The 25,567-nt window shown below is 41.6% G+C and overlaps 1 protein-coding gene across 3 annotated transcripts in view; it reads left to right on the forward strand.

Annotated features, from left to right (window-relative positions):
* The window catches only part of axin1 (axin 1), a 121,945-nt gene that overhangs the window by 69,189 nt on the left and 27,189 nt on the right, over positions 1 to 25,567 (forward strand). The window lies entirely within an intron of this gene.

Raw genomic sequence — 25,567 nt, forward strand, 5'->3', positions numbered from 1 at the left:
CAGTCCAAAAATGTGCAGGTTAGGTGGATTGGCCATGCTAAATTGTCCTTAGTTCCCCAAGATGTGTAGGTAAGGCGATCAGTGGGATAAATGTGTGGGGTTATTGGAATAGGGCATGGGCTGGGATGCTCTGTCAGCAAGTTGATGCAGATTCGATGGGTCAAATGGCCACCTTCTGCACTGTAGGGATTCTGTGGTTCTTTGCCAATTAACTTAAATCTGTCTCTTTTGGTTACTGAACTTTCTGCCACTGGAAACAGTTTCTTACTGTTATGCGGGTGGCGATAGCCTAATGGTATTATCGCTTGATTGTTAATTCAGAAACTCAGCTCATGTTCTGGGAACCCAGTTTCAAATCCGGCCACAGCAGATGTTGGAATTTGAATTTGATTTTTTTTTTAAATCAGGAATTAAGAATCTACTAATGACCATGAAACCATTGTCGATTGTCGGCAAAATCCATCTGCTTCATTAATGGTGTGGCCTACATGTGACTCCAGAGCCACAGCAATGTGGTTGAGGTTAGCACTGCTGCCTCACAGCGCCCGGCTTGGGTTATTGTGCGGAGTTTGCAGGTTCTCCCCGTGTCTGCATGGGTTTCCTCTGGGTGCTCCGGTTTCCCCTCTGTCTGAAAGACATGCTGGTTAGGTTAATTGACCCGAACAGGTGCCGCCGGAATGTGGCGACAAGGGGAATTTCATAGTAACTTCATTGCAGTGTTAATGTAAGCCTTGTGACTAATAAATAAATGTTAATAAATAAAACAACTGTCCTCGGGCAACTAGGAATGGGCAATAAATGCTGGCCTGCCTGCGATATCCCTGTCCTAAGAATGAATTTTTAAAAAAAAGTTACCAACCTTCAATGTTTTGGACACCTATCTCCCATTACCTTCTCTGCTTTAAGGAAAAGAACTTGGCTTCTCTAGTCTTTCCACATTAACTGAAGTCCCTCATTCTTGGTATAATTATAATAAATTTCCTCTGCACCTCTCTGCAGCCTTGACTTCAATCCTGCAATGTGGTGTCTAGAATTGACCACTATTTCATGTATGGCCTGTTTACTGTAACTCCCTCACTTTGGCTCTCTGTGCCTCTATTTATAAAGTCAAGGATCCATCATGCCTTTTCAGCTTGTCCAGCTATCTTCAAAGACCACCATCACACCCACCCCCTTAAACTCACCCTCAGATCTTTTTTGTTCTTGTATCCCTATGGGTGTCACTATCAAGAATAACATTTTTCCCATTCCTAGTTGCCCTTGAGAAGGTGCTGTGATTTTGAATGAACTGTATTTAGATAATGCATTTTAAAGCGAGTTTAAACATTTCTGTACAGCTGTTTGCTGGAATTTCTAAAACCAGGGTGTTCACAACAATTGACGGCAATAGTTAGTTATCTCAATTCACAATTCCAACCAGTGTTAGAATAATCCTGTTTATTGGAGTGCAGCATGGGATGTTTACAAAACATCCACTATTAGCAAGTGGCAGAAGGAAGGTAGCTGATTTTGATAAATCTTCTGACTAATCACTGGGCAAGAAACTGAAGGTCGAAGGTTCATGTCTCCACTCCCTATGGTAAGTTATGAAGAAACAAATCTATGTTTAAGGTCAGGTGATTGAGATGGTCTGCCTTATTACGAGATCATAAACATCAATTATCCTACTAATCCAGGGGAAGAAGCATAGTTCAATGTTCATCTTATAAGGAATAATTTAAAGTTACCTGAGTATAAATACTATTCTGTATATTCATACATTGTCGCAGCCTGTGGTGCAAAAGTGGCAGTATTATTACAATTTTAGACTTTTGGAGATTTTAAGGAGATCTCTCTTATAGTTGTTTGTTCATTTATCATATTATGTGACATGAAGCCCTTTAGAACTGGAATTGTATTTTGGTTTTATTGTACCCTGATATATGGTGTTACGGATTCTGCTTTGCTTATTATTTCTTTATTTAATTGAGTTACTTAGATTTGTATACCTTTCACGGCATAGAAATGAGCGTTTAGATTTTTTGGTGTGAAAATTATTAGGACACATTAGTATTTATTTTTACACTAAAATTTAACATGTTTCTTAGAAAGGAAGCCTTTTGGAGGTTATAAATAAGTTGAGTCTTTGATATGGAAGTCTTCTGGTTTCATTCTTTAACCAAGGTTGTCCCTTTTGTTATGGGCAGGAGGGAGTTTATTTAAAACAGCCTTGATTTCTCCTCTCTCCACCTTTCTGTAAACAGAAAGATGCTTTGATTTTAATTTCCCTTTTATAAATGGTGTCATGTTTCCCAACCCATCAGTTTTGGTGTAATCCAATTTCTATTAATAATCTCAGCAAAATCTAGATAGGGTAATCTTAGAGGGTTAGTTTGTTTGCATACACTCAAATGCGAGAGGAGGATCGCAATATAGTCTCCTTTTCACTTGTACATCAAAGGATGGGGATAGAGAAAGAAAGATTTCCAGGGTGAAAATCACAGAGAAAATATTGTTTCATGTGAGTCCAGAGTTAAAGATGTGTTTATTCACACAAGTCAGCAGGCGGAAAACTGGTGCTGGGATAATTCACTTTTCCCATACAGATTTCTTCCATGATGAGAGAAACATGCTAGAAATGATTGGTCTTCTTTGCAATGGTATAGAAGCTCAGAACTTCAAAAAGAAACTGTAGCTGGGACAGGCATTTAAATTTGGACAGAATCCCTTTTCTGAGCCATACAACTGGTTGTCTCAAGTAGGGGTCATGTTACATTACTCCCATCTTGCCACTGGCTTTGACAGAGGGTGTATATTCATTTGTCTGGGCTCCTGAGATTGTTAATGTTCCAACCTTTAATAATTTGAAAGGGAAGTTGCAGGATCCTTTGTCCTGGCAGACTAGTAGACTCCGGTGGAGAGGCTTATGGAATGTAGATGACCTTTGTATAATTCTCTTGAATTTGGTCTCTGCCACCCACAGGGGTTAGAACATAGAACAGTACAGCACAGAACAGGCCCTTCGGCCCACGATGTTGTGCCGAGCTTTGTCTGAAACCCAGATCAAGCTATTTCCTCCCTATCATCCCGAAGTATTCCATGTGCCTATCTAATAGCTTCTTAAATGTTCCTAAAGTTTCTCACTCCACTATCCCTGCAGGCAGTCCATTCCACACCCCAACCACTCTGAGTAAAAAACCTACCTCGGACATCCTTCCTATATCTCCCACCATGAACCCTATAGTTATGCCCCCTAGTTACCGCTCCATTACATCTCTGCAGCGATAACGAGATACAAGGTTTTTTGATCCTGTCAGATTAGCTCCTATTGTTCGAAAGTCACTACCAAGTGTGGCTTCAAGGAATTAGCCATGATTTTTTTTCATAAAAATACAGTTTGAAGTCTTAGCCCTGTTATGCTGTCTTTAGACAATGCGCTTTCTTGGAGCAGTAGCTGTTTGTCTTTGCTTAACTCAAAGATTATTCGAATGGCACCATAAAGCTGTTGCTTAATATGAACATTTAATATGTTCATGTTAGTTTTAATTGAGCTATACACAAATAAAACGTTTAATTGTGCTTTCTTTAAGTGCCTCAATCTGTATGACGTAATAATAATGTAATCCTTGTTGGTGCTATGACGTGCCCTAAGGAGCATTTAAGTGTCAAATTTGTAAGAGCGTGGAGATGCTTATCCTAAATTTGAACGAATTCTATTTGATCTTGCAAAATTATGAAACCTAGGTGTCTGGCCTTGGCACCAGTGCAGCATGCCAGAATATAAAAGAAAAGGAAGGCAGACTGGACAATTGTAGATGCAGTAATGAGGTAACTGATAGCCCATTAATTGTTAAAGTAGTCAAAAAAGAAACTGGTATGAGTTTAGCAACATGGTCTGTGGATGCCCAAAATTATAGGAGTGATGTGCTGTACCATGGAGTGGTTGTTTCTCTGCACTTGCAACTGCTCGTAGCTAATTTCATTCATACTTGTGCAGGCAATTGTCCAGTGGAAGCCAGGTACTTGCAGACAGGAAGGAATACAACATTACTGAAAGACAAGAGAGAATTAAAGAAAAAAGTCATAATCAAGCAAGCACGAAAGTAGCAAATGTGAGCCTAAAATAAAGTGAGAAATTTAAAAATTGAGAAAATCATACTGAAGTGCTTGTCAGAGCTGCAGTTGAACATTAGCATGAATTCTGAATTGCACTTCATGCCATTCTGCCACAGTTAACCTCAACACATGATATTGACTATGAAACTGAAGTGCTAAATAGAGTCTTGCACCTTGTTGATATTGCAGTAAAGCTTCTGATGGAATTGATTTTCCCCCAATATGTGGCTCCGTGTTCTAAATTTACCTAATGAATGCTGCAGAAATGAACAACCACAACAGAAGAACCGCACAGACAGTTGCCCTAAAGTTGTATTTGTGACTTTAATGTTGGCCTGCACAGGCATCCAAAATCCAAGTGGCAGCCCTGATGGAAAGAGCTAGTGATGCCCTCTAATTGCACTTCATCTTTTGAGGCAGGAATCAAAACAGTTTTGCCAGGCAGTTCTCCCTGTCTTCGGAGGTATGAATGCTGTCTTATTTATTTTGTTACTATGGGCAGTTTTGTAATTTAGATGGATTATTAGACTCCGTATAACTCAGCTCAATTCTTGATAATTTGGATGTTCGTGATTTTAGTCATGTGTTTTTGATTTTTCTCAATTGTGTCCTGATGTGAGCTTGGCAAAATCAAGCTCGAGAGATTTGCTTAAAAGTGCTACACCTCAGAATAATGAAAGACAGATAATTCCCAGCTGCACTTTCACTCTGAGTTTTCAAATTCTTCTCTTTGAGAGGAGAAACAGGTTGCCCTCAAAAGGTATTTATTCTTGGGAACCAAGCAGGAGCTGAACCTTAAAGATGGTAGACTGCATGAAAGACCAGGGAGATGCATAAATGGATTTCACTCTTTCTCAGATCAGTGTATGTGGAAAATTCTTCCTTCACAGACGATTCCATATTTCTAGTTAATAGCAGAAATGTGGTGGGAGTAAAAACCAAAAATTATGTTTTTAATAGAAATCCCCTTTCCTCTGCTGAAGCATTAACCTTGAATACTGGTGTATTTTCAGTTGCTGTAGATAAGAAACAGCAGAGTATTATAGAATGTGTTTAGGCAGTGTGCCATCAGAATTGCCACATTGAGAGAGCTGCAGATTGCACCCCATCTGCTAAGTACAGTGACACTCTAATGCACTGGCAAATTTAGTTAGTTGGGCCCCGTTCTTACAGTTTAATCATTTCAGCATCCCACTTAGCTTGAAGGCATTGTGGTTTTCTTTGAAGTAGGGCACAAAGCTTCTAATAGCAGGGGGTGGTTTAAGAGACCATCTGCTGAATACTTGCAGAAGGTGATCATAGAGGATAGCAGACTTGCACTGAAAATATATGTGGTTCTTGAAATATACTGAAATAATGACCTCTGTGTGTGTGTCTTTACAACCCTGGTCATAAGAACAAAGGTTACATTATATCATAATTGATTAATGTTATTGCAAGTCTATCTTGAAGAACACTGCTAGCTAAATTGCCCAAGACAAAATAATGTATAAATCAACTAAAGTGGATGATTATGATTAATAGTTTTGAGATGTGAGTTGTGTACCAGCTCAAGTAATCTTTACTCTTTATTTAACATGTGGCTTTTAATTTTTCTACATGTTAGCTATTAACTTTTAGAATTTAAGGTTCCACATTAGTTTGTGTTTCATTTGTCCCTCAGTTGAGTTTTGATGGGCTCTTCTGTGAACATTTTTTCTAGTGATTTTAGGAATGGTTGTGTACTTATTGAAAATCAGGGTTACAATTTTTGAACTTGTGGAGAAAATGTCAAGTTCTAAAATTGTTGACAGTTGTTTGGGAGAATATTAGGATTGTTCAGTTTGGAGGTAAATATGGATAAAGGTTTCAGTAGCATGTAGATAATGCAGGTGCTGTAATGGAATAAATGGATTTTGAGAGAATGTGGAGTCAGAATCAGTTGAGCATCAAATAAAGAGCCATTTTCAGATAACTTGAGATATAGAAACATTGAAATCAGAAGCAGGAGTAGACCATTCGGTCCTTTGAGCCTGCTCCGCCATTCATCATGCTCATGGCTGATCATCAAATTCAATACTCTGATCCCCTTTCCCCCCCATATCCCTTGATCCCTTTAGTCTCTAGAGCAATATCTAATTTCTTCTTGAAATCAGACAACATTTTGGCCTCAGCTACTTTCTGTGGTAGTGAATTCCACACATTCACCACTCTCTGGGTGAAGAGATTTCTCCTCACCTCAATCGTAAAAGGTTTACCGTTTATCCTCAAACTATGACCCCTAGCTCAGGACTCCCACTCCATTGGGAACATTCTTTCTATATCTATCCTGTCTAACCCTGTTAGAATTTTATAACTCTTCTAAACTCCTATAATATATAATCCTAACCGACTTAGTCTTTCCTCATGACAGACCCATCCCAGGAATCAGTCTGGTAAACCTGCACTATACTCCTTCTATAGCAAGGATATCCTTCCTTAGATAAGGATGTCAAAACTGCACACAATGCTGCAGGTGTGGCCTCACCAACGCCCAGTACTGTTGCAGTAAAACATCTCTCTTCCTATGCTCAAATCCTCTCGCTATGAAGGTTAACATATAACTCGTCTTCTTTGCTGCCTGCTGTACCTGTGCGCTTACTTTCAGCGACTGATGCATGAGGACACTAAGATCTCGCTGAGTATCCACCTCCTAATTTACACGCATTCAAATAATCATCCGCCTTCCTATTAGTGCTGTCAAAGTGGATAACCTCACATTTATCCACTTTATACTGTATCTGCTATGCATAAACCCACACACTCAGCCTGTCCAAATCATGCTGAAGCATCTTTGCATTCTCCTCACAGCTTACCCTCCCACCCAACTTTGTATAATATGCAAATTTGGAGATAATACATTTAGCTCCCTCTTCCAAATCATTAATATATAATGTGAACAGTTGGGATCCTAGCACAGATCCCTGCAGTAGGTGCCCCACAAGTCACTGCCTGCCAATCGTAAAATGACACATTTATGCCAACTCTTTGACTCCTATCCACCAAGCAGCTTTCTGTCCATCTCAAGACATTACCTGCCATCCCAGGCACTTTAACTTTACGTAGTAGTGTACTATGTGAGACCTTATCGAAAGCCTTTTGAAAGTATAAATAAACCACATCCACTGGTTCTCCTCGGTCAACTCTACAAAGCTACATCCTCAGAGTTCCAATAGATTCGTGAAGCATGATTTCCTTTTTGTAAATCCATGCTGCCTTTATCTGATTACACCGCTACTTTCCAAATGCTGAGTTATGAAATTCTTGAAAATGGACTCTAGCAACTTCCCCGGTCCTGATGTTAGCCTCACTGGTCTATAGTTCCGTGTTTTCTCTCTACCTCCCTTTTTGAATAATGGGCTTACATTAGCTATTGTTGTACCTGTTAATTCTCAGATACTTTCAACCAGTTTACTTACTCCGAGGTTTTACCCCGGTGCCCTTATTTGCAAGGTGGACAAAGGACAAACACAAGTAAAGGTTCAACAAGTTTATTAATAATAATACTATTAACCCTTAAATTACCCACATAAAACAAGAGGATACCCCAGATTCAAGTATACTACCCATAAAGATGGCTTGGTTAAACTGCAGGCCTGATTCTCCCTCTGGTCTGTCGTCACGAAGGTGAGTCTCGATGGCAGCTTCTTCCTTCTCTGGTCAGTCTTCCGAATGGTCACAACTGCCTCCCTCGTCGAGTCTTCGCTGCCGTGTGCCTCTGAGTGTGTCCCTTTATCCCCAGCCTGCTTGCCTTTCCAGAAACTTCTCTGGCTTCCGGCCAATGAGGTCCCAGGAGGGGGTTCCAATACCCAGTGGGTTTCTTGATGTCTGCCTGAGAGGACACCAGGGTCCGCCCCCCAGGTGTCCATCTCCATGTTGTTGAACTTGTTATCAGATAAGGTATCTACAGGAACTCTTGGTGACAGAAAGTCTGGCCCGATCTGGGCTTCTAACAATAGACCGAAGCATTTCAATGAGGTGCCATGATCTCCTGCTAAGTCTCAAGTAGAGTGTAACGACCTTTGATGGGTGGTTGATGGGTCAGGCCCAGACACATTTGTGTATTGTACAATTGGCCTGCCTGAGGTTTGACTGTTTGATTTCAATATGCCCAATTCTTTAATTTAGGATATCCAATTTTATCAGCCTTAAAACTAGGCCCTGTTTATATCACCACACTATCCTCCAGTCTGTAAGAACCAGTCCTGAGTCCAAACAATTTTGGAAAATAATCATCAATGGATCTACTATTTCCAAGGCCACTTCCTTAAGTACCTGGGATAAAGATTATCAGGACCTGGAGATTTATCCACCTTCAATCCCATCAATTTCCCCAAAATATTTCTCCATTGCTAATTTCCTTCAACTCCTCACTAAAATTTGTTTCTCTCAGAATTTCTGGTACATTATTCATGTCTTCCTTTGTGAAGACTGAAGCAAAGTACAGTGGCCAGGCAAAGGAATAGAATCCATGGCAGCAGTATGATATCTATAGTTGTTGCAGAGCTGGAGATGACCACTTCAATCTTTTCAGTGTGTAAGAAGACTGGGTGTCAGACAAATGGTCTGACAGCAGAGTCAGTGAAGGGTTGAACGGTATGGTGGGCAGTTAGAATTTCTGCAGTCAGCGTACCTGTGGAAGCTGGATCACTAGCTTTGGATGCTGTCACGAAGGGGGCAGGTGGACGATTGAGGCCAAGAATGTATCCTTGGGAGACTCCAGAAGTAACATTGTCGGGAAGGGAAGAGAACACATTGCCCATGATTTAATAGACAAGAGTTGGAATCAAGCGGGGGATGATATGCAATATGCCTCCAAGTAATGAAGAACAATACATCTTTAACATAGTGCAAAATTACTTGAAATAGTCTTTATATAGAAATATTCTTGCAAGATATTCTATTTCTGAAAATATAAAATTTATCGTAGTTCCATGTGAAACTGCATTTGCCTAGTTCTTCTTTCAACTTGTAATAATTTTTGAGTGACTTGCAAATAGACACTTGGCTGAAATAATTGAAGATTTGACTTCCAAAGGGAAGGTAACAAACTCAAGGGTCAGTGTTATTATATTTGCTTGTGTCAGTGGAGATTATTTTTGCTTGATGTAGTACTGTTTAAAGACTGATTGGGAGATTTTCCCACAGGGAAATCAAGACTCCATCCTTCAGTCACTGGGACACCACCTAGTGACCAGATTGTGTAAAAAGATCAGATAGCAGATTTCAAGTCTGTTTCTTGATTTGGATGCAAGATGACCAAAGTTACTGGTTTAAAATGAGTAAATAAGAATAGAATTTATAATTCTATAATTACCTGATAATCAAGGAATCCTATCAGTATTTTGGGATGGAATTCTGTGGTTTTATGCCAGTTACTTTGGAAGGGGCATGTTAAGGAGACTGTTGCTGGAGGAAAGCTATTAGTATAAGCTTACGTCTGTTTGTGAATACTTGCTATGATTACATACTGTTCACACTATATAAATGTTGCTGAACAGTATTTTGTGATGTCGTTCCCCATCCAGAATGTGGGTAGAGACCACACTCGCTTTGAAAAAGGCCTTCCTTTTCTCAGTGGTTTATTGTTTTGTGTGCAACGCAGGAGGAGTCTATTTTGTGCTGCATTTTTATTCATATAATTCTCATGGCCCTTTGTTCACCTCTATTTGCAAGATTTTATTGACAGTTAAATTGTTTAAAAGTAGGTGAAAATTTCAGCTTTGCAGGCAGTAGCATAAGAGTTCCAATTGATGTGTTTTGTTTCTACATTCTAAATTGACCAGTTATAACACAAATGTCACTTTTCATTGCCCACACCTGCTTTCAAGATTTGCAAATCTTATCCAGGACACTTCCATGTGACCAACAGTCACTCGTTCTCAATGTAGCCTAATTTTTCAACTTTTATACACAACCTGTGCTCCAAGCTCGGCTGCAAGAGCAAAATATTGTAGGTGTTGGAAATCTGAAATAAAAACAAAAAATACTGGAAATACTTACCCGATCTGTCTGATGACAGATCATTGAGCTGAAACATTAACCCAGTTTCTCTCCACAAGTGCTTCTTGACCCGTGGAGTATTTACAGGAATTATTGACTTTATTTCAGCTGCAAGGCCTGTTTTTTGTATAAAACTTGATGAATAAAATCTTCAGAACAGAAACTTGCAAAAATCTTCAGGTGCAGGCTCCATCTAACCAAGTCGGGACCCGATACAGTTGAGGCTCATTTCCATTTTTTTTGAAAGCTGATTATTCAAATAATATTTTCAAAGGGATATGAGGATAGTGCATTGTGATCCTCTGGGAAATGGTCATGCCACTGTATTGGTGCCAGAATTCCAGAAGTGGAATTTACCCACTTCCTTGTTATGGAGCTTCAAAAATACTCTTGTTTTGCTAACTTTCACTGTCCTGTTGTCTTCCAGCATTTTTATGAGATGATTGTTTTTGATTTTATCAAATGTTTTAGTATAATCAATAAAACATATAGATAGTTTAATTTGCATTTCTTTGGCTCTTTCTACCAATGTTTTTAAAAGATGGATTGAATTTTGTATTTGTTTACCTTAGACCATAAGACATAGGAGCAGAATTAGGCCACTAGGCCCATCGAGTCTGCTCCACCATTCAATCATGGCTGATTTTTGTTTCTCATCCCCATTCTCCTGCCTTTTCCCCATAACCCCTGACCCCCTTATTAATCAAGAACCTATCTATCTCTGTCTTAACAACACTCAATGACCTGGCCTCCACAGCCTTCTGCCGCAAAGAGTTCCACAGATTCATCACCCTCTGGCTGAAGAACTTCCTCCTCATCTCTGTTTTAAAGGATCGTCCCTTTAGCCTGAGGTTGTGCCCTCTGGTTCTAGTTTTTCCTACTAGTGGAAACATCCTCTCCACATCCATTCTATTCAGGCCTCGCAGTATCCTGTTATTTTCAATAAGATCCCCCCTCATCCTTCTAAACTCCAACGAGTACAGACCCAGAGTCCCCAATTGTTCCTCATATGACAAGCTCTTAATTCCAAGGATCATTCTTGTGAAACTCCTCTGGACCCTTTCCAAGGCCAGCACATCCTTCCTTAGATATGGGGTCTAAAAATGCTCACAATACTCCAAATGGGGTCTGACCAGAGCCTTATACAGCCTCAGAAGTACATCCGTGCTCTTGTATTCCAGCCCCCGCGACATGAATGCTCACATTGCATTTGCCTTCCTAACTGCCGACTGAACCTGCACATTAACCTTAAGAGAATCTTGAACAATGACTCCCAAGTCCCTTTGTGTTTCTGAATTCCTACGCATTTTCCCATTTAGAGAATAGTCTACATTCCTCCTTCCAAAGTGCATAACCTCAAACTTTTCCACATTGTATTCCATCTGCCATTTCTTTGCCCATTCTCCTAACCTGTCCAAGTCCTTCTGCAGCCCCCCTGCTTCCTCAATACTACTTGTCCCTCTTTGTAGAGATAACCCATAATCTTTGATCCCCTTATTGATCAAGAACCTATCTCTCTTTCTTAAAGACACTCAATGACCTGGCCTCCACAGCCCTCTGTGGCAATGAGTTCCACAGATTCACCATCCTCTGGCTGAAGAAATTCCTCCTCCTCTCAATTTTAAAGGAGTGCCCCTTAACTCTGAGGCTGTGGCCTCGAGTTCTAGCCTCTCCCACTAGTGGAAACATCCTCTCCATGTCCACTCTATCGAGGCCTCTCAGTATTATGTTGTTGTTGTTCGTCCATCGTCGTCGATGAGGACCTCAACACCATTAGTCATTATGAGGCTGGATGCAGTGTGTCCGAAGATGACTGATCAGGCCAATTCGGGCACGAAATGTCCTGGCACATATTGGCAAACTTGTGTATGTGCTGTAGTTGTTGCGCTGGTGGCTCTGGACTTGCGCAGCTCGCGCTTAAGTTGTGCTTCAGCATTGCACCTTACTTCATAAGCTTGACAGCCTTGTGGATGAGGCAGCGCCAGGTAGGGCGGTTTTGTGCCAGCGTTTCCCAGGTTCTCGTGTCTATGTCAAGCGACTTCAGGGAGACCTTGAGTGTGTCTTTGTAATGTTTCTTTTGCCCTCCATGCGAGCGTCTTCCAGCAGAGAGTTCCCCAAAAAGGAGCTGCTTGGGTATGCGCTCGTCCGGCATACGGATGACATGACCTGCCCACCAGGTCTGTGCTCTCATCAGCAGTGTGTGGACTGATGGTAGACTTGCTCTAGAGAGAACTTCAGTATCTGGTACTTTGTGTTGCCATCTGAGGCGTAATATTCTGCGAAGACAAGTCATGTGGAAATGATTGAGCTGTCTTGCATGTCTTCGATACACAGTCCACGGTTTCACAGGCATACAGGAGGGCAGCGAGTACCTCGGCGCTGTAGACCTTCAGTTTTGTTGCTGGGCTGATTCCTCGACGTTCCCATACAGTGGAACGCAGTCTACCGAAAGCAGAACTTGCCTTTGCTATTCTGCAGTTAACTTCTGTATCAGTAGTCACTGCTCGGGAGAGGGTACGGCCGAGATAAGTGAACTGGTCCACTGCCTGTAGTTTCTGCCCTTTGATTGTGATTATGGGTTCTGTGTACGGTGCATGAGGAGCAGGCTGGTTCATGACTTCGATCTTTTTAATGTTGATGGTGAGTCCAAAGTTGTCACAAGCCATGGAAAATTTGTCCATACCGACTTGCATCTTTGGCTCTGAGCCAGTATGTGGAGATGCCGGCGTTGGACTGGGGCAAACACAGTAAGAAGTTTAACAACACCAGGTTAAAGTCCAACAGGTTTATTTAGTAGCAAAAGCCACAAGCTTTCGGAGCACTGCTCCTTCGTCAGGTGAGTCACCTGACGAAGGAGCAGCGCTCCGAAAGCTTGTGGCTTTTGCTACCAAATAAACCTGTTGGACTTTAACCTGGTGTTGTTAAACTTCTTTCTGAGCCAGTATACAGGGCGCAGTCATCGGCAAAGAGGAAGTCTCTCAGGACAGTCTCCTTCACTCTGGTAATAACTTGAAGTCTCCTCAGGTTGAAGAGCTTCCCATCCATTCTGTACTTAAGGCTGATTCCAGCAACACTGTCCTGGAAGGCATCATTCAGCATGGCAGTAAACATCATGCTGAACAGTGTGGGTGCGAGCACACAGCCCTGTTGACACCATTGGTGACTGGGAATGCCTCAGAGGATACTCTGGCCATCATGGAACTGGCGTACCATCTGAATGAATTTGGGGGGGCAGCCGAACTTTGACATGATCCTCCACAGGCCTTGTCGGCTGACAGTGTTGAAGGCTTTTGCGAGGTCAGCAAAGATTGTGTAGAGCTCACGATTCTGCTCCTGACACTTCTCCTGAAGTTGGCGTGCAGCAAAAATCATGTCAATAGTCCCGCAACCACTGCGGAAGCCACACTGTGACTCTGGAAGCAGACCCAGCTCCAGATGAGTGACCAGACGATTTAGCAGGACTCTTGCGAGGGTTTTTCCTGCAATGGAGAGCAGCGAGATTCCTCGATGGTTGTCGCATACTTGCCAATTGCCCTTCCTCTTGTAGAGGTGTACGATGGAAGCTTCTTCAAGTTCCTGAGGAATGGATCCTTGCTTCCAAAAGGACTGGAACAACTCGGTGAGCTTCTTGATAAGTACAGGATCAGCCTGCCCCTGGGGCTTTGCCACTAGATAGCTGGCTAACAGCTTTTGTGACTTCGGCTACTACCGGTGGGTCATCCATGGCGCTGTTGATATCGACCTGGGGAATCCTGTCTATCGCCTCATCGTTAATAGATGACGGTCAGTTGAGGACGGCTTCAAAGTGTTCAGCCCATCTCTGCAGGATCTGAGCCCTCTCTGTAATGAGAGTTGTACCATCTGTACTCAGGAGGGGGGAACTCCCGAGAGATTGAGGTCCGTAGAGGGTGTTGAGGGCTTCATAGAACCGTTTCAAGTCGTTTATGTCAGCATATCCCTGTATTTCATCTGCCTTGGCGCTCAGCCAGGCATCCTGCATTTTACGCAGTTTATTCTGGACTGTCCTGCGAGCACTGGTAAAGGCGTTTTTCTTGGCAGCTGATGATGGGTCGTTCTGACAGGCACGATGAAGATGGTGCTTTTCAACAAGTAGAGCCTGTATCTCCTCATTGTTCTCATCGAACCAGTCATGCTGCCTGCGGGTAGAGGGCCCGAGCATCTTCAGTGCAGATGAATGGACAGCATCCCTGAGGCGTTCCCAATCGTCCTCAGCGCTGTCTGCGAGGTGTAGGTCAGCAAGCTTGGTTTCTAAGTCTCCAGCCAGTGCTGAAGCTATGCTGGAGTTTTTTAGCTCGGCCACATTGATTCTTTTCATAACCTTGCTTCCTTGTGGTCGCCTCTTGGGTCTGATGCGGAGCCTCATTTTGGAGACAATGAGCCTGTGATCTGTCCAACAGTCAGCACCACACATGGCCTTGGTCACTCTGACATCCTGCCTGTCTTTTCTCCTGACAATGACATAGTCGATAAGATGCCAGTGCTTAGAGTGGGGGTGCATCCAGGAGGTCTTGTTACGGGTAGGCAGACGGAAGGTTGTGTTGGTGATGAGGAGGTCGTGTGCTGCACAGGTCTTCATTAAGAGTAGGCCGTTACTGTTACACTTGCCTACTCCATGCCTCCCAACGACTCCCGGCCAGAATGCAGAGTCACACCCTACTCTTGCATTGAAGTCGCCAAGCAAGATCAGCTTGTCGGTACTGCTCACTGCTGATAGTAGGGCGTCTAATTCTTCGTAGAACTTGTCTTTCATCTCGTCCGGGTTGTTCATTGTGGAGGCATAAGCGCTGATCAGGGTGGCTTGACTTCTGTTCTGTAGTGGAAGCTGTAATGTCATAAGCCGGTCGTTCACACCCTTGGGGAGACTAGCAAGTTTCTGAACAAGGTGACTCCTGACAGCGAATCCAACTCCAGCATCACGACGCTCATCGCTGCCGCGACCGCTCCAGAAAAAAGTGTATCCACCTCCAGTTTCAGTCAGCTGACCTACATTGGCAAGACGAGTTTCACTCAGGGCTGCAATGTCAATGTTGTATCTTGCAAGCTCTCTAGCAACTAAGGCAGTTCTTCTCTCTGGTCTGTCTGCTGTAGGGTTGTCCAAAAGCGTGCGCACGTTCCAAGTGCCAATGGTGAGCGGTGTCACCTTGTGTTTTATTTTGTTTGTTCGACCGCAAGATGGGATCCTCGCCAGCCATGGTAAACTGGCCAGGGTGTAGTGAAGCAGGCAATGTTTAGGGCACCTTTTCTAGCCCCTTCCTCATTCTACGGAGGTGACCAGTACGTTCCTGAAGAGGGCTGCTCAGTCACCCAGGTAGACGCCGAGTTTCACTGCTGCTTCGGGCAGTGGAAAACGACCATTAGACCTGAGCCGCCTGTGTGCAAGTCCGTGACTACAGCTCCCAGTGTATCCACACCTGCTGCTTTGTCGCTCGCCCATTGCCGCAGGACTTCAAAGGTTGAACAGGACGGTGATGATAATGATGATGATGGTGTCGAGACTAGCGCGTGATTTGGATTAAAGTGAGGGAGAGTTGCGCAGCGTCAACCTCACTCTCTCTTCCCAATTCCCATCAGGATTCAGTGGCAAGACAAAAGTCGAGACGGCTGGAGATGGGACTAGGCGCAGTGGGTGACCAGGACGTCGACTGTGTCTTGTCCTGCTCTTCGCGTTCCATGACGCTTGCAGAGACCGCCGCCTTGACCGCTGGACCTTCCATTGGTCACGTCCGCTCAATCCGCCGGAGTCTGTCTTCATATGCTGGGATAGACATCTCCCAATCTCACCAAGGTTTGATGGGGTGTCAGGGAGGGGTAGTACATGTCGCGTCCTTGTAAGGGCGGTTTGTCCACCTTTGGTCCCCACCTGGTACTCAGCTCTCACCTCTGGCTCCCCGTAGCTGTTTTCATGCGACAGCGGCCACACCCTGGGCAACGGCTTCGACAAACCGGCTAAACCAGGTGAGGGTAGCCGATGGGTCTCAACCCTCGGTGAGATTGGGAGATGTCTATCCCAGTATTATGTAAGTTTCAATTAAATCCCCCCTCATCCTTCTAAACATCCTTCTAAAGCTTCTATAATGTTTAAGGGGAACAGACACTCAGCTACAAAGGACCCAACACTCATAAAGTAAATGCGAAGGTGCAGGCAAATGGCTCATGATCAAACATCCAACCAGAGTTGAAAGTCTGGGCCAGAGTAATGGTAAAGACTTCAAGCCAATTAATTGATAATTCTCTTTAGACCACTAATGGTCTGTTGGATTATGTAATGAATCATTTAGTGCAATTTATGATTTTGATGTCATTGAAAACATTTAATTTTCTGGGACTGGAAGTTCTCAATCTAGTCTTGTTGAATCTGGGTATGAAGGTTTTCTCTTGACTTTCTCAAATGGTGAAGGCTGTATCCCATGCAATTTGATTTTAGTCATCAAAGACTTCATGCTTGGAAATGTGTTGAGGTTATGCTATTGTTTCTTGAAAGTTTCCACTACCTCCAGCTGCTCCTGAGAAATTATTTCTCAGAGCATGCTAATCCTAAAAGTGTCTTCAGCTGTTATTCAGTTATTGTTAGACATCAAGGTGTTACAGCATGTCAGGTAGCCAGTTCAGAGAGATTAATAGGGAACGTTACTCTGTACACTTCATAATCTTTACAGGATTCAAAGCAAAGAATCAAGGGGTTCTTCCTTTTGAATTCAGGGTTGTTTTCTTGTTTCATTGTCTTTGAAAGTTAAGTAAATTGGCACCCGTTCTAAATTAAGGATTTTGAATACCTACCCTTGGAAGGACCAACTGAAAATGTCATGGTTCATGTAGATTCAGAATGCGGTATAATGTTTTCCAATGAAAACAGAAAATGTTAAAGGTACATACCATCTAAAAAAAGATCAACTATTGCATTTGCAGTGTTATGTTTTTATTCCGGATCTACGTTATCTGCATATTTTGAAACAAGTTATCATTTTGGTGTACAATGTTTTGTATCCAGATTAAGTTAAATGTTTGGTCCTGGAGAGTTAGCTTCAAGGTTTGAGTCCATCCACCTACCCAGATAGGCAATAGCTGTGCTTCCAGATATTTGGAAGCTAGTGACTGGGTCACAACTTTTGGTGTTCTGAGAAATAAGAGGAAGTCCTTGGGATTTGAGACTCTAAATTGGATTAAGGCGCAAGGGATAGCTGTATTGGGGGTGTTGCAAGAGATGAATATGCATTTATTTGGACTTAGCAGCTGGAAACCTCTTTTTAAGAAAAAACTCTTCATCTCCTTCAATTTAACAAACATCTTAACGCCCAAATCTATGGATTAAAGCAAATGGCAACTTTTGCACAGAAAGATTGAAGTTGGAGATGGTAATAATATAAACATACCCTACACAAATAAACACTATGAAAAATTCAAAACTAGTGTACACAGTTGCTTTCCACTAGCAATATTTCAACTGCAATAGGTAAAAGCATTCCTGACCCCATAAACCACACATCTACTGATTTGGCACAAAGGCTGTCATGGAGGATCTATTTGTAATATAGCAGGATATAGGTATGCACAGACATCTCACTGAGAATGCAAAATAATCTTAATGTGGTTTATGTGGAGCAGAAAACCCACAAGCATAAGCAACTGATAATTATGCTCAACGATCTGAGACAACATTCAGTCAAGCAACAGTTAAACTACATAATCATAGACTATGTCTACTTAATAATTAAAGTTTCTAGCAGTTAATGTTTTGAGCTTTGAAGGCACAGGTGAGCATAGATGAAGCTACACCATAGTAGCAGAATAATGCTTGTGCATTAAATGTGTAATAGTCTGGATTTTGCAGTCAGTAGTGAAAAAACTTGCTCACCGTTCATTATGCTTACATTGCCCACAGATATCTAGTGGACCTTTGAACAGCAGTTTAGTTATTGGGGGCACAATCTTACTGGCTTGCCGCACTGGTCGATCAGTGTGGCAAGCCAGAAGGATAGTGGGCGAAGATTCATGCAGGGATGCATTGGTTTCGTGTCCTCACAGCCCTGGTTTGCCAGTGAGAACAGTTTCGTGCCCAGAAAGGCTGCAAATAACATAATACTGAGATGAGTTAAAACCACTTGCCTCCTCCTCCATATCTTCTTCTGGCCTCCCGGAATCTTCCTCTTCTCGTCGGCAAGAATCGCTGTTACTCTGCAGTGGTGGGGGAGATTGGAGGTCATTGAAGTCCCCAGGTAGTCGGAGTAGCTGGGCAGTGCCTGGTTGGGCACCATACGTATGCTGGGACAGAGCCAAGGGGGTGGGGCCTGAGTGGGGCGCGGATATGCACGATGATGGAGGGGCTTATGCAGGGGTGGGCATGCCAGAGGTCTGCCAGGGGACCTTTCGGGATGGTTCTGATGCTGGCAACTTGCGTTGGTGTGGGGGCGGTGACCATGCTGCTGATGTCGGAAAGAAGCGTCCTAAGTATGTGGGGGTGGGAAGTGGTCTCCCAATTCAGTAGGAGATCGGCGCTCTGCAGCTGGCTTCCCCGGCGTACTTAGTCTCCGTTTTCAGACTTTTATGACACTTCGAATTTTTTTGGGAAGATTCCGTTCTGGGTGTCTGATACAGTGCACTGCTCTCTGTAGAGAATATGGGGCCTGTGTGACTAATCAGATTAAATAATCTTTGGTGCGGCAAGCAGAGGCAAATTTTCATCCCGAGATCAGAAACCCAATGCATGGAACATTCAGTGGCAATGATATAATACAATATTTAAAGCTGCAGCCAGGAATTGCCCTGGAGGTAAGTTTGGCACCCAGTCAGGGGTGTTGAGTGTAGGTAGGAGTCGGGAGGTAGGCATGGAGGGAAGGATAATTTAAAAGATAAATGAAAGCCATAATTGGTCTTGCTGTTGCTTTTGCAGAAGGGTGAGCAGGGGGCCAGCAGCGTTTAAAACAGATATCCTGGGTGGTCCCACATTTTTCTGATATCTCCCTTGAAACTCTGATTGAGACTGTGGTGGTCAGAAGTGCTGTATTCTATCATCTGGAGAAAGAGCTACTGGACCAAGAAAGCATGGCTAAAGGCTGTCATGGAGATCCAAGCAGCCTCATCTTTTCTTAAGAGTCCAAACACTCCACGAAGTCAAGCCTCTCAGCTTTATTGCTGGCAACTCTGTGCCACTAAAAGAGCAACTTCCCTGTCCCCTTTTGTGTAACCTTTTCACACTGCAGTCATGAGCACTATTGGTTCTCTGCTGTGTTCAAACAGCTGTACTCAGATGAGTCTCCCGACACTCCATATTCCCTATGCTGGCTGTTTAAAAATGTCTATGCATTACTCCCATATCCCTAACAAGCTCTACAATGATCACAACAAGCGATTAATTAGAAATGTGCACATTATCAGCTCCCCTCCCTCCCTTCAAAAATCTAAGTGGGTCACTGAAGTTTTGGGAACCAGTGACACCCTCTGAGTGCATAGTTTTTTGGGCCTGCCCGCATCCAAACTTATTCCTGCTGACAATTGAAAATTCAGCCCAGTGTCTAAATGTTCAATATAAAATCAAGTACAGAAAGTGAAATAGAAATGGAAAGTAAGATGGATACAGTTGAGAGATATAAAAGAGAGAAAAGTACTTTTTTAAATAATTTCTTAAATCACAAATTAAAGTTGAAGAAATGAGATACCACACACACAAGTTAATTTTCGGTGCCAGAGAGTTTGTTTAGCAGTAATTAAGACTTATCACGTTGTTTTAAACAATCACTTTTGAATGCATGTTTAATGTGCAAGTACCACAAATTCACACACTTGCATGTATTTGATTGCTGAGTTTCTTGAGGCGATACTATAAAAGCAACATTGTGGAGGAACAGACTAACTCAACAGCATCTCTCATTTACTACATGTGCAGTGCTAGAAATTGCTGTCAGCTTTGCATCATCATAATGGTGATAGCTTACAGATTCTTCTTCTTACTGAAAAATTCCAGACCTTTATTTTTAAAAAATGATTTATCATTGGCAATGCCACAGAAAATCTGCTACTTCTATATATTAAAACATCTGGAATTACTATGTTAATACAAGTATAAATTGTACAAAAATTTTGTATTTCTAAATCATATTTTCGAATTTTATTATTCAGTTAATTTTTGACACATTTCAAGATACAATCAGTTTTGCTATTGACAGTGTAGGGTTAACATTACAAGCAGAACTCAGCATAAAATTAGATTTGGATTCTTCACAGACCAGGGCTCAGCATGTCTGGATCTGCGGGGAGCTTTGGTTCTTTTTTATATGGAGATTAAGGGGAACAGGGCCTATGTAATGAGCAGATAAAAGCAAGAGATGGAAAGAGATTCATTACTCATGGCTCTTAGCATTCTGGGTAGAGGTTTACACCCAAAAAAAGGAATTTTGATGTTCCTTCGTTGTGCTCATTCAGTGAACTGTAAAACACTTTGAAGAAGCTTATCTGTAGTTCGAGGGTTTCCTGGGAGAGTTGCTGGCTGGCTGGCAAGGCATTGAGTGACATGAAAGTGATTTCAGTGCCAGGGTATAAGACTAGAGCAAACCCATTCGTATGATCATTTCAGCAAAAGTGTGTGCACTAAAATCTTCAGAATCAAAAACTGCTACTAGTAAAGAAGTAGTGTTCCTTAAAATCCTATTGCAGGAAATTAAAAATTGATATGCAGTTTGTGTTTGAAGCTGTGATGTCCATAGGGTTCTTAAATATATTGTCCAAAGAGATCTCCAGAACTAGTTTTGTGGGAAAACATATTTTGATAATTTAGTACAGGAGAGGTGAATTAAAATTCTAATATTTTCACATCTCCCCAGTGGCCAGCATGAATCCCATCATGTGGTCCATTCTCTAATGGAAATGATACAAATCTAAATATCGCTGAATCAGTATATCCTCGGTTTTTTTCTCAGAGAACCTTTGTTTACAAAGGATTTTCTGTCGTTTAAACCCCAAATAGGAAGGTGTTTTTAAAAAATTTAAGAACAGTTACATAAAAGCGTGTAATTCTGAAATGCATTGAGTTGTAGTTATTTAGATTTTGGGGAACACTGGAGCCGAAAATCATACAAACTGAATAAAGACAGCCATTACAACACTGATCATATGTCTTCCATTCCCTCTTTATGAAATCCTCTGAATAGTAATTTTCCCTTTTTTTTCCCCATCTGCCAGTGGGAAAAAGAAGCAACGCTAATGGTTGCTATCTGAAATAAATATGGAAAATGCTGGAAATGCACAGCCAGTTGATCAGCATGTATAAGAGGAAAGTAGGTTAAAATCTCTGGTGAGGCCTTTCAATCCATCTTGGTGTTGCAGGATTGGCTGTAATAGTTTGAACCAAGAGTGTACAGATGTGTATTTATAACATCTTGTTACATCATCAGGGTCTCAAAATGTTACATATCTAATGACTTCAAAGTGCAATCACTGTTATGTGGGCAAACATGGTGGCCAGTGTGTGCAAGTCAACGTCCCACAAACAGCTGTTGAGATCATTGACCAATCTAATTGTCTTTGGCTTTGATTATCATCCTCAACACCGGTGCCCCACAAGGCTGTGTCCTCAGCCCCTTACTATACTCCTTATACACCTATGACTGTGTGACCAAATTCCCCTCCAACTTGATTTTCAAGTTTGCTGATGACAACACCGTAGTGGCTCGGATCTCAAACAATAACGAGATGGAATACACAAAAGAGATAGAGAACCTGGTGAACTGGTGCGACGACAATAATCTCTTCCCCCAATGTCCACAAAATGAAGGAGATAGTTATCAACTTCAGGAAGCATAGTGGAGGATATACCCATGTCTACATCAATGGGGCCGAAGTAGAAATGGTCGAGAGCTTCAAGTTTTTAGGTGTCCAGATCACCAACAATCTGTCCTGGTCCCTCCATGCCGATGCTATACTTAAGAAAACCTACCAGAGCATCTACTTTCTCAGAAGACTAAGAAAATTTGGCATGTCCACTATGACTCTCTCCAACTTTTACAGATACAACCAGAAAGAATGCTTTCTATGGTGCATCATAGCTTGGTATGGCTCCTGCTCTGCCAAAGACTGCAAGAAACTACAAAGGATCATGAACGAAGCCCAGTCCATCACTCAAACCAGCCTCTCACCCATTGACACCGTCTGCACTTCCTGCTGCATCGGAAAAGAAGCCAGCATAATTAAGGACCCCACACACCCCTGACATGCCCTTTTCCACCTTCTTCCATCGGGAACAAGATACAAAAGTCTGAGGACACGTACCAACCCACTCAAGAACAGCTTCTTCCCTGCTGTCATCAGACTTTGGAATGGACCTACCTCGTATTAAGTTGACCTTTTTCTCCACTTAGCTATAACTGTAACACTACATTCTGTACTCTTCCCTTTCCTCCTTTATGTACTGTATTCTTTGTATAGCGCGCAAGAGATAATACTTTTCACTGTAAACTAATACATGTGACAAATCGAATCAAATAGAGGAGGAATGTTGGTTGGAACACTGGGAGGACACCGGCTCTTCAATTAATGCCAATGAATGTTGTACACGTAATATTTCATCCAAAAATTACATTTTGCCAAGTCAGCATTTTACAGCATGATCATTTAAAAGGCTCATGTATGTGTTCTCTCAGAAACTTGCAATAGTACAGTAAATGTTAGTGTAAGACTCGATCATTGAGAGAAAAAAATGAGAAAGAAGTTTGCAGGAACTCGATGTGAAAAATGGTAAACTCTGTGAATTTTGGACTAATAAATCTATTTAATTAGAAGTCTGCCATGTAGAGATGCCTGACCTTGAATGTAACTTGAAAAGCTTGTTTGTGATTTTCTGAATTATAATCTCTGAACATAACTGTTATTTTCAAATTTTATCAACAACCATATAATTTTCTTTCTTATGCCATTATATTACTATAATTAAAATTTCTAACATCTACACCTAAAAAGAAAATTTAACAATTTATAAGCTAATTGCTGTACCTATCCATGCCATTTTAAAAATGCTTGTCATAATTTTCCCCCTAAACGGCTGCTTTCTCTGAGGATACTTTGCTTTATGTTAACTTTTCAGTTGCAATTTTAATACTGCTGACTTTCCTGATTTTTTTAAATCTTCCACAAACTTTCTTACACTTTCTTCCAACTAAATGTGAACCTTTGGTAATTCTTTAATGTACAAATATCACAGCTTATCTTTCTCCCAGCCTTTTACAGCAGCTCCTCCTGGTGGCTATAGACTAATTTCCCAGAATGCCAAAACACCCCACCAGCAGTGCTGTGTTCAGTGATTCCAGTGGCTACTCCTAAAAGGATTTTGGAATGATTTTACTCTCTCTCTCTCTCTCTCTCCTCCTCCCCCGCCCTCTCCCCCCCCCCCACCCCACCTTCCCAAATGTCAAAAAATCAGTTCTCTCCTCAAATAAAACTGCAGGAATGAAAACCGGAGCTATTTCGAGCACCTCTTCCTCTCTCCCTCCCCACCTAGATCAGTAAACATGACTCGGGGAATCTTGGATTTTTATTAATACTTAACTGAGCTTTCATTAACCAGTACCAGAACAATGGCCAAAGCAAATGCAGGTGTGGTGGAAGGACTGTACACTGATATGGCATCACCATCTTGCTGTACTGTGCCTCAAGCTGAACACATGTACTGCAATTTCATTTCATCGATAATTTAGGCAATCTAGCATGAAATCAGTCACTAAAAGTTATTTTTGCGTTGATAAAATTTCCCATTTTAAGATTTAAACTGTAAATTAAATCCATTATTGCCTCCTGATAAATGTGTAATGCAAGCAAGACGGCAGTACAACACAGTGACACTATTAATTTCAACCATTCTGCAAGGCTTGTATCCTGTAAAGGAATCATTTAATTGTGATAACTGTGTTCTGTTTTCAGAATATTTTAAATTTGTTTTTCTGCTTCAAAACATATTGAGGGGATTAATTATTTAAAGCTGCTGCAGTCATGTTAAAAAACACAGTTCTCCAGCTTTTTGGAATATGGACGCAATGTTATGTATATTGGTGTGCATTTTAGTACATTTTTGCTTTGTCAATTGATCTTTTGGCTGGAATAGTTTTAAAATTGCTTAGAAAACAATTATTTTGCCGAAGGGGAATTGGTAAATGTATTTTAAAAGATGATTACACAATAGTTTTGAACCCCATAATTTTGTTACCACAAAAATTAATGTGTATATGCATTTTTAAAGAAATGTCCACACATGACGCTTCTTTCACCAGGCATAGGTGCGACCCTGAGTCTTTAAGACTGAAATGTTCGCATCCATTGTGGTGTTCTTTGTTGAAGGAGGAGGGGCAAGATAAAATTAATGAATCAGAATGTGGCTTTGTTTGAACCTGCTGCTAATGGATGAGTTGGCAAATAATGTTAAAATAGTCAAACCTTTCAAGTTCAGAGGTGGCACGAGGGAATCAAGCCAAGAGAACATCAAAGCCAGCACAGCAGGATAGAACATGTGTTTGAAACTGGATAGATTAGAGGCCATTATCAGTTGTTTGCCACGATGTAGTGAGCAAAGGCATGTCTCCCCTTCAGGATGGGGTTAGTGATGTGTGAAAAAGCCACTTCCCAGCACCCTATCTGGGAACCGGAACTCTATACACCTATGGGTAATATGAATCAACATTCTGCTGCCAATGACTTACCTTATCACTGAACTAACAATACCTGTATAATTAGGTACTCTTTCCAACGACACAAATTCTGAGGGAGTATTAAAAATTGTTATCAAATTCCTAAGTCTAATTTCCTTTTTAAATGGCTTTGATCATTTTTTTGAAGTATAAGGCAAGTTTCCAATGACCTAAAAACACTTTTTAGCTTGATCCAGTGTTTGAAGTTTATACCTAATTGTTGATTGAGTGTATTATACAAACACAGCATTTCAAAGAGTCTGTAAAATAAATATCTATACTTGTGGAATATTTGTGACTGTCCACAAGATAAATATTGCCAAAATATCACAGTTTGTTTATTTTTTTTTGCCCTGTGTCAAAGTTGGTCATTTCTGTGGGTCAACCCCCTGCAGGAGTTTTTTAAAAATCTGCTTTCCCTTTTTACTATGTAGCCAGACAGTGCACATTAATAAGGACCACATTTAAAATATGAACCTCCCTTTGCAGTGATGACCTTCTAAAATGGGACAAAGAAAACATAAATGTGCCATAGTTTCAATACCCTACTAAGCTTCAATGGAAGAAAAAGTGGCAAATGTTTTCAGCTAGGTAATGCCAACGAATAAACATCCAAATTCATGAGTGTTCAAAATGGTGTCGTTTCTTCCAAATTTAACTTCAACCACCTGTTCTTTTCGCAATATTTGGGCAATGTCATGTAGAGAATGTGATTTAGTTTGGAGCGATTTACAGAAAATAAGCACGAATAGTGTCAGCCATTTAAC

Source organism: Mustelus asterias, chromosome 23 (genome assembly GCF_964213995.1).
Source record: "Mustelus asterias chromosome 23, sMusAst1.hap1.1, whole genome shotgun sequence".
NCBI classification, from domain to species: domain Eukaryota; kingdom Metazoa; phylum Chordata; class Chondrichthyes; order Carcharhiniformes; family Triakidae; genus Mustelus; species Mustelus asterias.